This window comes from Canis aureus, chromosome 14 (genome assembly GCF_053574225.1).
Source record: "Canis aureus isolate CA01 chromosome 14, VMU_Caureus_v.1.0, whole genome shotgun sequence".
Taxonomy (NCBI): domain Eukaryota; kingdom Metazoa; phylum Chordata; class Mammalia; order Carnivora; family Canidae; genus Canis; species Canis aureus.
Genome location: NC_135624.1, coordinates 27,434,714 through 27,447,897, shown reverse-complemented (window position 1 = coordinate 27,447,897; position 13,184 = coordinate 27,434,714). Strand labels below are relative to the sequence as shown.

The 13,184-nt window shown below is 37.5% G+C and overlaps 2 long non-coding RNA genes across 4 annotated transcripts in view; one reads left to right on the top strand and one right to left on the bottom strand.

Annotated features, from left to right (window-relative positions):
- Positions 1-13,184, bottom strand: part of LOC144283311 (uncharacterized) — an 83,305-nt gene that overhangs the window by 33,096 nt on the left and 37,025 nt on the right. The gene's annotated exons all lie outside the window — the stretch shown is intronic.
- Positions 3,698-6,736, top strand: LOC144282877 (uncharacterized). Its single transcript, XR_013351288.1, has 2 exons — positions 3,698-3,767; positions 6,338-6,736. It is a non-coding gene; the product is annotated as an uncharacterized LOC144282877 (long non-coding RNA).

Here is a 13,184-nt window from a genome sequence, read left to right as displayed (position 1 = left end):
GACCACTCCTAAAATCAGACCACCACTCATCCAGGACTCTTTGCTGAGAGAAAGGCAGTATTTTTATTAACACTTACCCAAAAGGCCTCAAAGCACCTGCTCTTTGAAAAAGATCAATAGAAAGGAAGATAAGAGAGGCATCTGAAGTAATGATAATGAAATACTTCAGTTAGGGACTCAGAAGAAAACCAATGCACATCAACAAAAAACATAAGGAGAAATGGTCAAGAACATTCCAGTGAGCAACAGAAAACAGGATAGTATAATGAAAGGTTAGGAATATAGGATTGAGGGGCACCTGGGTGGCTCAGTGGTTGAGCACTTGCCTTTGGCTCTGGGTGTGATCCTGGGGTCCTGGGATCGAGTCCCACATCGGGCTCCCTGTAGGAAGCCTGCTTCTCCCTCTGCCTATGTCTCTGCCTTTCTCCGTGTCTCTCATGAATAAATAAATAAAATCTTTTTAAAAAAGGAATGTAGAATTGAGTCAGACACTTAAGTTCACTGGTTCTTTCACTTATTAATCCACTTATATATACAATGTATACACATACAATGGTAGCATTGCACATTTTAGCCACAGTGACTAGAACCAAATCCCAGTTCTGGCATTGGACAAACTGTGAAGCCTCTGGCAAGTGACTTAATGTCTCTGGTTTCAGTTCACTGGTCTGTAAAATAGAGCATGATAATGTATCCATTTTATAAAGTTGCTAGGAGGATTTAATAAATTAACATAGATGAGATGCTTAAAACTGTGTCACATGCTGAGCACTATATAAAATTTTTTTTTACTGTAGTTTTTCCTTGTGCATCTGCTGTATTCCAGCTCCCTCAGTAGGTGTTAAGTTTTGGAAAGGGATAGAGCAGGACTTAGCCTTCATTTTGTAGACCACTGTAAATATTATGATGGGAAGGAGTAGAAGCTAGGAGAGAAAATAATGTGATTGTGGGGGTGACTTGATTAATTAACAAGTGAGAAAACCCCTCTCTGGAGAAGGTGTCACTGAATCTGAAAACTGAAGTCAAGTGACTTGAGGGAGATAAAATACCCAGTAAGAAGAGAAAACAGGTGTGAGGCACTGGTTGAAGAGTATTTGCTACTTCTGAAGAAGTGATGCAAGGTTAGAGGCATAGAAAGGAGGGTAGGTAGTGGGAAAGAGAGCCTGGAAGCAGGGTGCGGGCTCCACCAGGGCTCTTCATAGACCATGATCTAGTCTTAGAGTGGTGAGAGGTACTGAAGGATGTTATGCAAAGAAGGGATATAATCCATTTTTTAAGTGAATAGAATTTATATTGAGGGCAGTTTAAAGTTCACACAAAAATTACGCAGAATACAGAACATCCCATGTATCCTTTGATCTCTCAGCCCCATGGTTTCTCCCACGATTCACATCTTGCTTTACTGTAGGTACAGTTTTGACAAATAATAAACAACAATCAATGCATTATTATTACTAAAGTCCACAGTTGACATTAGAGTTCACTCTTTGTGTTGGACCGTTGTGTGGGTTTTAACAAATGCTTAATGCCATGTATCATACATGACGGTATCATTGAGAATCGTATTGAATAATTTTATAACTCTATACTATTTTATGTAAAATAAAACTAAACATTAAACTAACACTAAATCAGAAGTATGTGGAAAATGTGGCTGGGGCAAGAACAGTGATGAGAAACTAGTTAAGCAGCTTTGTTATACTCTTGACAATATATGATGGTGACTTGGCCTGGGATGAAGACATGGAAATCAGGTGAATGGTATATTTATGAGTATATTGAAGAGTATTTGCTACTATTTTGGTGATGAGTTTGAGGGGGTTATATTAGTCATGGTAAGATAACTTCTCTGTCTATAAACCTCCCAATTTCAGTAGTTTCTCATCAAATAGAAGTGTATTTCATGAACCCTGGCAAAATGGTTTTGGGCACAGGGCAGGAGTGTGAAGGATCACAGGGGAAGTGCACATCATAGTCTCCGGGCCAAGATCCAGTTCTATAGTCCTTAATTGCCAGAAATTTGGGGAAACTTAGTCTAGTTGTAGGTTAGAAGGAAGAGTAGATGTGATTTTTTTGAACACATATAGCAATCTTTACACAAGACAAAGAACAGGTTGAGGGTAACTTCTAGGCTTCTGGCTTGAGCTACTAGATATGGAAAGTAATATCTCCCCCCCCCCCCTTTTTTTCCTTTAAGTCCCTTTTCATTTAGATTCTCTGTTGCTAATGACCAACAGAGCCCTTACTGACACATGATCCATAAAACCCTTCTAGATCCCTCCAAAATGAACTGATTTCTCTTACTTCTTACAGCATTACTCTCCATATTCTTATAGCATTTATTTCTGCACCTGTCTTGTGGAACCTACTGCATTCTATTATGCATCACAATTATTTATGCATATACCTAATCACTCTATTAGAATTAAACTTTCTTAAGGAAAATTGCCGTTAGTGATTTGTCTCTAAATTCCCCATCTTCCATAATCCTATATTAGAGGGACAAGAAATGGCAGAGTTCTGGAAGAATTTGTTAAGGATATCTTGGTTAGTTCCCCCACTTTTTGTGGCAACGGGTCCCAAATTGAAGGTCTAGGACTCCTGGGCAGTTGAGAATTAATTGAGAATTCTTCAAATCTATATGTATAATATAATATATTATTATTATATTATATATATTATATTATAATATATAATATATTATAATATAATAATCAAATCATTAACGTGTCTGATATATAAAAGGCTGAAAAATATTTTATAATCTATTATATTTGTTAATCTATTGTGATTAACAAAATGTAATCTCATTTTAACTTTATTACTAAATCTATGGCAAACATTTTTCAATATATATCCTCTCAATTAGCACATACATAGCTAAATACATACCTCATCTGAGCACTTACAATAAACCAGACACTTTAGATACATCATGTCACATAAGCTTCCCTGAAAGTGACACTATTTTGCAATGTTTTCCAGTGGATCCTATAACAATGTTTCCCAAATTTTATGTCCAAGTACCAGTTGAAAACACTACCACTTCTGTGGCTCACTGCAGTAACAGGACAAAGATGCTTGTAGCTGAAGGTGATGTGTAATGACTTGTGGCTATTCTACTATCTTCCAGCCAGTCGTGCTAAAGACTGAGCTAGGTTGGCGCAACTAGAATTTGTCATGGTACGGCAATGTGCTATAATCTAGTGGATAATTTCTTTAGCCTTGAATACAACATCCTCACCTACACTTCACAATCTTGCCTCCCTAATCCTTCCAGCCCCAATACCTGCATGCATGAACACACATACACACACAAACACACACACAAATGTGGGTATATTTGCTACCCTACTGCAATATTTGACTATTAGAAGCTTTTTTGCACAACTTGTGTTACATTTCTCTGCATCTCTATTTTCAAGTGGGGAAATGGAGGTATAGAGGGGTTAATGTTCCTAAGATTTAGATCCAAACCTTAGACAAATCTAACCCTAGAGTCAGCAAATTTACTCATTGCTATATACCAATTGTTACTACAATCTGAATTTGAATATCATTATCTTTATTGACTTTGTCATTATTGAAAACCACAATTGAATAGGATCATTTTTAGATTTGCCACATTTTACCTATTATCTTTTAATTTAGATCTGTGGAAGCATTTTCTCAAAGAAAAGAAAAGAAAGAAAGAAAGAAGAAAGAAAGAAAGAAAGAAAGAAAGAAAGAAAGAAAAAAACCTTGAACCTGCTGTAACCTGACTCCAGGTGAGTATCCCTGTGATGTACACCTCTGCTACTTTCACTACTCCATCATGTATGAAGTGGCTTTGTGTTCTTGCTCTTCATAGTAGTTGCCTTTGGGAATTATAGTCTTATGTGATTTGAATCAAAATTGTGTATAAGAAGGATGGTGTTTGTATTTGATGGGAGAGGAACCTGAAGTGGGAGAATGGGCAGCCGAATGTGAATTCCTGTTTTCTATGGACATCCTGTTAATGTACCACATTACCTCAGAGTTGAAGTGTCAGGAGGTGTCAGAAACAATGATGTTATACAGCATTAACCTGATACAGTAGCTGAATGTCAGAATCTTGGAAATGCATGTTGATTAGGTTTTGGTCTCTCTGATAAAAGTCTTTGCTCTAATAAGACAGAGAGGTGGTATCTATTGGGTTCTATTTTTTTTTCCAATACCCTGCCCTGAAAATTACCCACCATCACTGGAAGTCTCAAGCTGTTTATTATGACAATTCCTTAATTACCTTTGACATCCAAAACCGGGTTTTTGTTTTTTTGTGATTTTTCATGGTGACATGACCCAGTGGAATCATAACTAAAGAGAACACTAGAAGAGAGCTAGAAAGGATATAGCTATGTACCTTGCCGATTATTGAGCAATGGGACTAGCAATAATGCTTAGCTGGTTGATTGTTTCTCCTTTCATTTTGAAGAGGTGATTCGTCCTCTGAGTCACCCAGAGGATGTTGAGCCCATGGAATGACCAAGGAGACTGTTGGTTAAGGTTAAGAGAACACACTTTGGAAACAGACTTTCTGGGTTCAAATCCTGGATCTGACATATATCAATGTGACTTCAGACAACTATTTAAACTCTCTGTGTCTCAGCTTTCTCAGCTAGAAAATGTGGATAACCAGAGCACTTATTTCATAAGCACTTACAGGGGCAAATGCATTAATACAAGTAAAAAACTAAGAACTGCACTTGGCACAGATGAAAAGCTGTATATACATATTAACTAGATCATTAATACTAAGTATGAATTCTTTATTTGCTATTTAGTGTTTCCAAAGATGTAAAAAATAAAAAAATAAAATAAAATAAAATAAAATAAAATAAATAAGTAAAAAAACAAAGATGTAATAATGTGCCTTGAGGTTGGGAAAACCTGGGTTAAATTTTTATTTAAAGTCCTGTTACATGTAAAGAATTTGGATTGGAATTTCATTTTCTAGGACGTAGAGTTTCAGCCAATCTCCCCTTGTCTGATCTACTAAGTTGTGCTAACTCTACTTTAGGAGTCGCCAAGTATGTGGCACAAAAGGGAGACATTCTTCTCGCCTGGTTTTTTTGTTTGTTTGTTTTTTTTTTTTTTTTTTTTTTTCGCCTGGTTTTAAATCATTGACTATACACACAGAAAGGAAAGAAAGGAGACTACTATTTAAAAAGCAGCTGTAATTGTGATCCAACTACTTTGTTCATGATTTCTCACACCATGGGGTTTTAGCCTAAGGCAACAGCTTCAAACACATAATTGTATTTTTTTGTCTGATGATTTATGTGAATTTTGTGTTCTACTCCATGGCATTCTACATTCCAAAGATTCACATGAAACTGGTGCTCCAGGAATTCAGTTTGTTCCTATGATTGAAATATCCCCATCCTTCTCAAGAATTCCTGAACACAGAGGATATTCCTCTGGAGTACTCATAATCCCTTTTGAGAAGCACAAATATTCTTACTCTATATTATTTCTTTAAGAAATTCCATCTTTCTACATATTGGTTCCATAACTAACTACATTCCAATGTCTGCCAAATTTCTCTTTTTTAGCATGGAACATACCACTGCATCCTAGACTTCTATTTACCTGGCTAATGAAGCTATTCATTTTGTGTCTCAAAAGTCTCAAAAGCAAAAGATTCCATTTTCCCAGATTAACATATTCAAATATGAACTCAAGAGCCACTCCCACCTTAAATCACCCAATCAATCTCCCTCAGCATCTCTTCTCCCAGTAAATGCCAACCTTAGTTGTACGAACCAGAAATCTGCACCTACAATCCCCTGAGGCATTCTTCATCCTCCATAATTAATCCGTCACCATTTCCAATCAATTTAACTTATTCATTGGTCTTGAATCTACTTACTTTTCTCCATCTTCACTGTGATTGTCTTGGACCAAGCTACTCTTCTATCTTTTAAAGACCCATAGGGTCCACTCTTGTTCTGCTTCAATCTGCTCTCCATACTGAAAGCTAGATTACTATTATAAAATGCAAACCCAATTATGTCACTTAAAATACTTGGGTAGTTTTCCATTGCTTTGGGGAAAAAGTCAAAGTTTCTTATCAGAACCTTTAAAAGCCCCTATAATCTGTTCTTTGCCTACTTCTCCAGATGCATTACCTATCAAAGACCACTTCCTCCAAGCCTGTTCCTGCCACATCAGCCTTCTTCGATTTTTGCTACAGAAATAATATACTTCCTCACATTTCTTATGGTTGCTTTTGAGTTATGGTGGCACAGCTGGGTGTTTGAGAAAGAAACTGAGTGGCCTACAAAGACTAAAATATTTTGTGCTTTGTCCTTTACAGAAAAACTTTGCCAACTCCTGAACTATGGTATGGTATTTGTGCAACCACTTTTTTCCTGAGAACTTAACTTGTGCCTGATAATAGGCTGACCACTGAATTATGTCATTGGAAAAGAAGAGCTAATGACAGGAAATGGATATTTTGTCAACCACTGTCCTCCTTAAACACAGTGACCTTAAAATCAAAATGGAGCTTTTCCTTTTTATTACAGACACTTTCTAGATGCTCTGTCTTCTTACAACTTCTGTGCAAGATGTCAGTTACCTCTTAAACCATTTCAATCTCCACACTGCTTTATTAACAAAAACGAAATCTGCCTTCAAATTTCTGAGGACTCTGAATATCAACTAAGCTGCTGGAGTAGAGGAAGGCAAGAAAAGAAAGAAGCGGATGGGAGAGAGAATGAGAATTATACAACAGGCCAAACTGGAGATTTGAAGGCCACTTCTCAATTAACGGGCACACAATCTTGAATTAGACAGTCCTAGGATTTAGCTCATTGTGAAACCTTTTATAAGCCTTAGAGCAAAAGCTGACTAATAACTTCCTTAAAATAAAACAGATTGAATTTAGTCACCCATAATAGCTTGACCTTAGAAAATTCACTTGTAGTCTCTGAATCTCAACGTCCTTGTCTATAGGATGGGGGTAGAAATAAAACACATTTAATAATAATGTGTGTGTACATACTACTTATATGTGAGCTATAAATGTAGCTTAAAGCTCAACAATTAAGAAAAAACTCAACAATTATTTTTAAGAAAGTATGTAGATATGTATATGTTATATCAGTATTATGAAGTATTAAATACTATACAATTAATAAAAAGTATATACTCAAGTAATTTTCATATATATAATTTTATATAATGTTATTAATCTTAATTTATTTGTACAATTGTGAATTGTCTATTTCTGGCTCATAGTAAGTGCTCCACACATAGTTGTTGAATAAGTGAGTAAATGAATAAATTAAAACTACAGTATAGTGTAAGAAATTTGCATGTTTGTTTCTTCTAATCCTGCATGTACTTTTAAGTCCCTAAGAACACTGAAGGACAAAGAATGACATACCAACATCTGATTTTGGATGCTGTGAGGATAATTCTTAGCTATTGAGAAAGAAATGTACACAACTTATTTTTCTACCTAGTTTATGAGTTCAGTCTTTCATGCCCTACAAAAGTGCTGACCTGGATTTTCTGAGTGCAGCTTCATAACCTAGTCTAGGTGATTTGGTGTGTTTACTATAAAAAGAAAAATGATCACCAGGTGTATCTACACGACTGTACAAGTCTATAGTAGATAGCTTGTCTTAGGGGATCCAGTTACTATGGGCTGCCCAAAGTGATGGAAAGGTCATCATCCTTTGTATCAAATGGACCCAGTTTCCAATCCATTTCCCAGCTCTCACAAACATTTGCTGTTGATGCTGTCCAACATGCATGCCTTTTCTCCCAACAATAATATCCTTAGCGTCCTTGGAGGAAACCCTTCCCTGCTGTCAATTTTAGCAGAAATTGAATCTATTTTTCACCACATGAAGATTTGGAGATACCTGTCTACTGAGTGGGTCTGGAAGCAGCAACACCTCAACAGCAATAAGCATGCTTAGAGTTTGTTTTTTTAAATATCATTCTCTCTTAAAATGAACTAGGGATCCTTGGATAAATGGCTGCTTTAGGAAGGGGGAAAGGAGGAAAGATGAAGTGCAAGATGAGCCTGAAACATTTTGTAACAGAAAGTATGGAAAAACTCAGAGAATAATGGGGATATGTCCAAAGGAAGCCAGCTTGTAGGCGCTTCCATGGACAAAATTGAATGTGATTAGAATGTCAAAATACATGATGATAGTAACAGATTTAGCTCACTAAATAAAACAAGAAACCATGAGGCCATATATACATAAATAAATAAATTTAGAACATAAAGAATACATAAATGAATAAAAGTTCGATAAACAATGGGATACACAGTTCAAACAACCTCCTCACAAAATGATTACTAACAACAAATAGAGCACTTTACAGTGAGGATCTTGGCAAATACCACTTCAATGTAATTAATGATCACCGTTAATACCACCAGTCGTGGAACAAATCAATGTCGTGTGCCTCTGACAAGATGCAATGAGAATAACATATCACTTCTGCAATAGTCCTGCCAAAATGCATAACTTGAATCTACTCATGAGGAAACATCAGACCAATCAAAAATGAGGGGCACTTCACAAAGTCTCTGACCTGTGATGTTTGATAGTTTCAACATAATCCAAGTCAAGAAGAGGTTGAAAAATTATTCTAGACTGAAGGAAAACACAGATGTGACAGCTAAATATAACATGCAATTCTGGAATGGATCCTTTGGTTTTAAAGATATTGGAACAATTGGTGAAATTTGAATGGGGTTTGAGGATTAGATGGCAATAATGTATCACTGGTTGCAACTTTTCTATGTATAGGAAATGCACATTAAGAAATCCAGGATCAGGATCCCTGGGTGGCGCAGTGGTTTGGCGCCTGCCTTTGGCCCAGGGCGCGATCCTGGAGACCCAGGATTGAATCCCATGTCGGGCTCCCGGTGCATGGAGCCTGCTTCTCCCTCTGCCTCTCTCTCTCTGTGTGTGTGACTAGCATAAATAAATAAAAATAAAAATAAAAAAAGAAATCCAGGATCATGGGGCATTAGTTTGGCAAATCTCAAATGGCTTAGGGAAAAAAATCTGTGCTCTGTACTTGTACCTTTGGTGTGAGTTTGAGATGGTTTCAAAATAAAATACTGATAATGAATATGTAGACTGTATCTGGGAGATCACACCAGAACTGCGGTTGTCTATAGGAAGAGGACTAACAGAGAGACTCACTTTCTACTGCTCGAGATGCTTTATGCTGTGAATGAAAACCTGTGTCACTACAATAGCATTTGGAGACATTTTAACGGAAATTAAATAAGAAAATGCATACATGATCATTATAGAAATTTTGAAAATTGCGAATTATTTAAGGGTTTGGCCAGATCCTTCAAGGAATCATTTTGATGTTTTTCTTATTGCAATGCATCATTTTTCTTCCCTTGGTTTTATACTATTATGATCTTGTGTTTCTGTGCTATCTGAAATTCCATATTTTTAAAATTAATGTCATTTTCTATTTTACTTAAGATTCTTTTAAGCATCAAATAAGTAAATAAATAAAAATCTCCTCCTTCAATCTATACCTTTAGGCTACTTAATTTTCATTGCTAGTGCTTGCCCTTACATGATGAAATATATAATGTTTTATTATTATTATTTATTATTATTATTATTATTATTATTATTATTATTATTATCTGTAGCTCCTGCACTAAAATGTTGTCTCCTTCCATGAGACTAGGAACTTTGGATTATTGTCTGCTGAGGCTCTGACACCTAGTGCCACACCTGGCACATAGTAAGAACTCAATAAACATTTACATTAGAAAGAAATATGTCAGGCAGCCCCGCTGGCTCAGCGGTTTAGCACCGCCTGCAGCCCAGGGCGTGATCCTAGAGACCCGGGATCCAGTCCCGCATCAGGCTCCCTGCATGGAGCCTGCTTCTCCCTCTGCCTGTGTCTCTGCCTCTCTCTCTCTCTGTGTCTCCCATGAATAAAAAAATAAAAATCTTAAAAAAGAAAGAAAAATGTCACTGGAATTTATCTTATTTAGATTTAGTTTGAAAACCTGTTAGGTATAAATTGTTTCCTGGACTAATATTCATTAAGTCAAGTATATGTTCAAGCACTATGCAAGTACTTTACAAATACTCTGTAATTTAAAGATTTATTTATAACACTATGAAATGAAGACTATCACTATGTACAGATGAGCCTCAATAGGTTCAAGAATGACTAAATTGATTAAGGTCACAGTTGGCATTCAGAAACCTGAGATGGAACCTGTGTTGGCTGACTCTGGCTATCCCTCCATCTGCACTGCCTCCTGGTATTAATGCCTGTGGCAGCCACATCAGCAGTGGAAAATATTGGCTCTCTGCCTCCTCCCTGACTCAGCTCTTCATTACCTCACCTCTGGACTCCCATAGTGAATGCTCAGCTTTCTTGATTTCCTACTCATCCTATAATTTCTTTCCAGATTATATTTCCAAAGAAAAGTCAATGATGCCCCCTACCAGTTATTTTTAAGGGCTGTCCAGGGACTAGAACAGAAGTGCCCAGAGCTTATAAAATATTTAGTCCACAAGAAGTGAAAGCAAGAATTTCTCTTCCCTAAGGCAAAGAGGAGGGCATCTAAGCAATATATCCAAAGAGGAATGAAGATTGAGAGTATTCAAATGGCCATCCATTTAACTCACTGCTTCCTCTTGCCTAAGTGCATAGTTTCTAAATGTCAATGGCCTGCAATCCCCTCTAATGATAAACTGATTCAACATTAATTGAGCATATACTATGGTAGTTCTCTGACTCTTAAATGAGTGTTGAAAGATAGTTGGGAATTTATAGTGGGTTGAATGATGACCCGCAAGAACATCTGTCTACATCCTCACTCCTGAAACTGGTGAATATGACCTAATTTGGAAAAATGGCCTTTGCAGATATAATTAAGGATCTTGAGGTAAGATCATCCTGGATTACCTAAGTGCTCCTAAATCCAATGACGAGTATCCTATAAGATACTGAAGAGGAGAAGATATAGGCACAAAGGAGAAGGTCATGTGAAGACAGATGAAGAGACTGGACTTAAGCAGCCATAAGCCAAGGAACTCCCAGAGCCATTTAATACCTGGAAGCAGCAAGAAGGATTCTCCCCCAGAGCTTTCAGAAGAAATATCACTCTGCCAACACTTTAGCCACAACTGTAAGAGAATAAATTTCTGTTGTTTTATTTATTTACATTTGTTTTATTTAAATTCAATTTGCCAACATATAGTATAACACCCAATGCTCATCCCATCAAGTGCCCTTCCCATTGAAATTTCTGTTGTTTTAAACTACCTAGTTTGTGTTAAACTGCTGTAGTCACAGCAGCCCTAGGAAACTAATACAGAGGTAAAGAGGGAAGTACCATCGGATATGGGGAAACATGGGAATTCACTGAGATATGATAGAGAATACAGCTTCATCAGGACAGCTTCAGCAGTTCCATAGGGTTCCACCTTGGATAAAAAGATGGATAAGAATGAACCAAAATGAATCAGGGAAGGGCATGCCTCCCTCAATATGGAATTTGGGTTTTATTCAGTAGGCCATGGGAAAATGGGGGGTGGGGTGGGTAATACTGACCCAGTGCACATCTTAGAAAGATCATTATGGGGCAGCTCTGGTGGCCCAGCAATTTAGCGTTGCTTTCAGCCCAGGGCCTGATCCTGGAGACCCGGGATTGAGTCCCCCGTCAGGCTCCCTGCATGGAGCCTGCTTCTCCCTCTGCCTGTGCAGAGGTCTTTCTCCCTCTCTCTCTCTCTGTGCCTCTCATGAATAAATAAATAAAATCTTAAAAAAAAAAAGAAAGATCATTATGGCATGTGGTGGCACAGAGAATGGATTGGAGAGACAATGAAATGATCTCCAGTGGGAAAGTAGGAACTCTTATAGTCATCAGAGTAACAAATGATGAAGCTTGGAGTCAAAATGATCATAATGAGAATGAAAGGAAGGCAATGGGACAAAAGATATTTGGAAAATTTAATCCACAGAATTTGGTGGCTGATTGGATGTAGGTGGTGAAATAGAATGGGGGGAGTTGAATCCTTCTCCAAGGTCAATTTGGGTGACTGGGTAGATGGCAAAGATTTTCAACAGGTTACAAAATGCAGAAGAGCAGATAAGGTGGGACAATTTGTTCATGCATAGATGCATTTGAGGTCAAGATTCTCTGAGTATCCAGGAGAGAATGTCAAGCAGGCAGTTGATATAAGAATCTATATCTGAAAAGAGAAGTCCAAGCTAGAGATAAACATTGGAGAATTGTTGAAATATAAATGATCATGGAAAACATGGAGGGAGAGAAGATTACCCAGGCAGACATGCAGAACAGAAGGTCAAGGATGGAACCTCCAGGAATGCAAACATTTTTCTCAGAAACTTCTGTGATTTTATAGATAATGGTTTCTAACCACTGTTACAACAAAATGTTATAGTTTTCCATGAAATGTGAAATCTTTTTTCTTTAATTTTTATTTATTTATGCTAGTCACACACACACAGAGAGAGAGAGAGAGAGAGAGAGAGAGAGGCAGAGACACAGGCAGAGGGAGAAGCAGGCTCCATGCACCGGGAGCCCGACGTGAGATTCGATCTCGGGTCTCCAGGATCGCGCCCTGGGCCAAAGACAGGCGCCAAACCACTGCGCCACCCAGGGATCCCTGAAATGTGAAATCTTAAAAGTGTTTTTACATTCTTAATGATCCAGAATCTTTATTTTATAATAATAGCAAATGAAAAAATACAAGTGAATGTATAAAAATTCTATTAAGAGGGGCACCTGGGTGGCTCAGTTGATTAAGTGTATGACTCCTGATTTTGGCTCAGGTCATGATCTCAGGGTTGTGAGATAGAGCCCAGCATCAGACTCCAAGCTCAAAGGGGAGTCTACTTGAGATTCTCTCTCTCCTTCTCCATCTACCTCTCCCTCCACTTGTGCTTGCTCTCTCTCTCAAATAAATAATCTATAAAAATTTCTCATTAAGAAAAATATCTTTCATAGAGCAAGACATACAGTTTCTTTTTTATTTATTTATTCATGAGAAACACAGGAGAGAGAGAGGCAGAGACATAGGCAGAGGGAGAAGTAGGCTCCATGCAGGGAGCCCAACATGGGACTCCATCCCAGGTCCCAAGGATCATGCCCTGGGCCGAAGGTGGCACTAAAC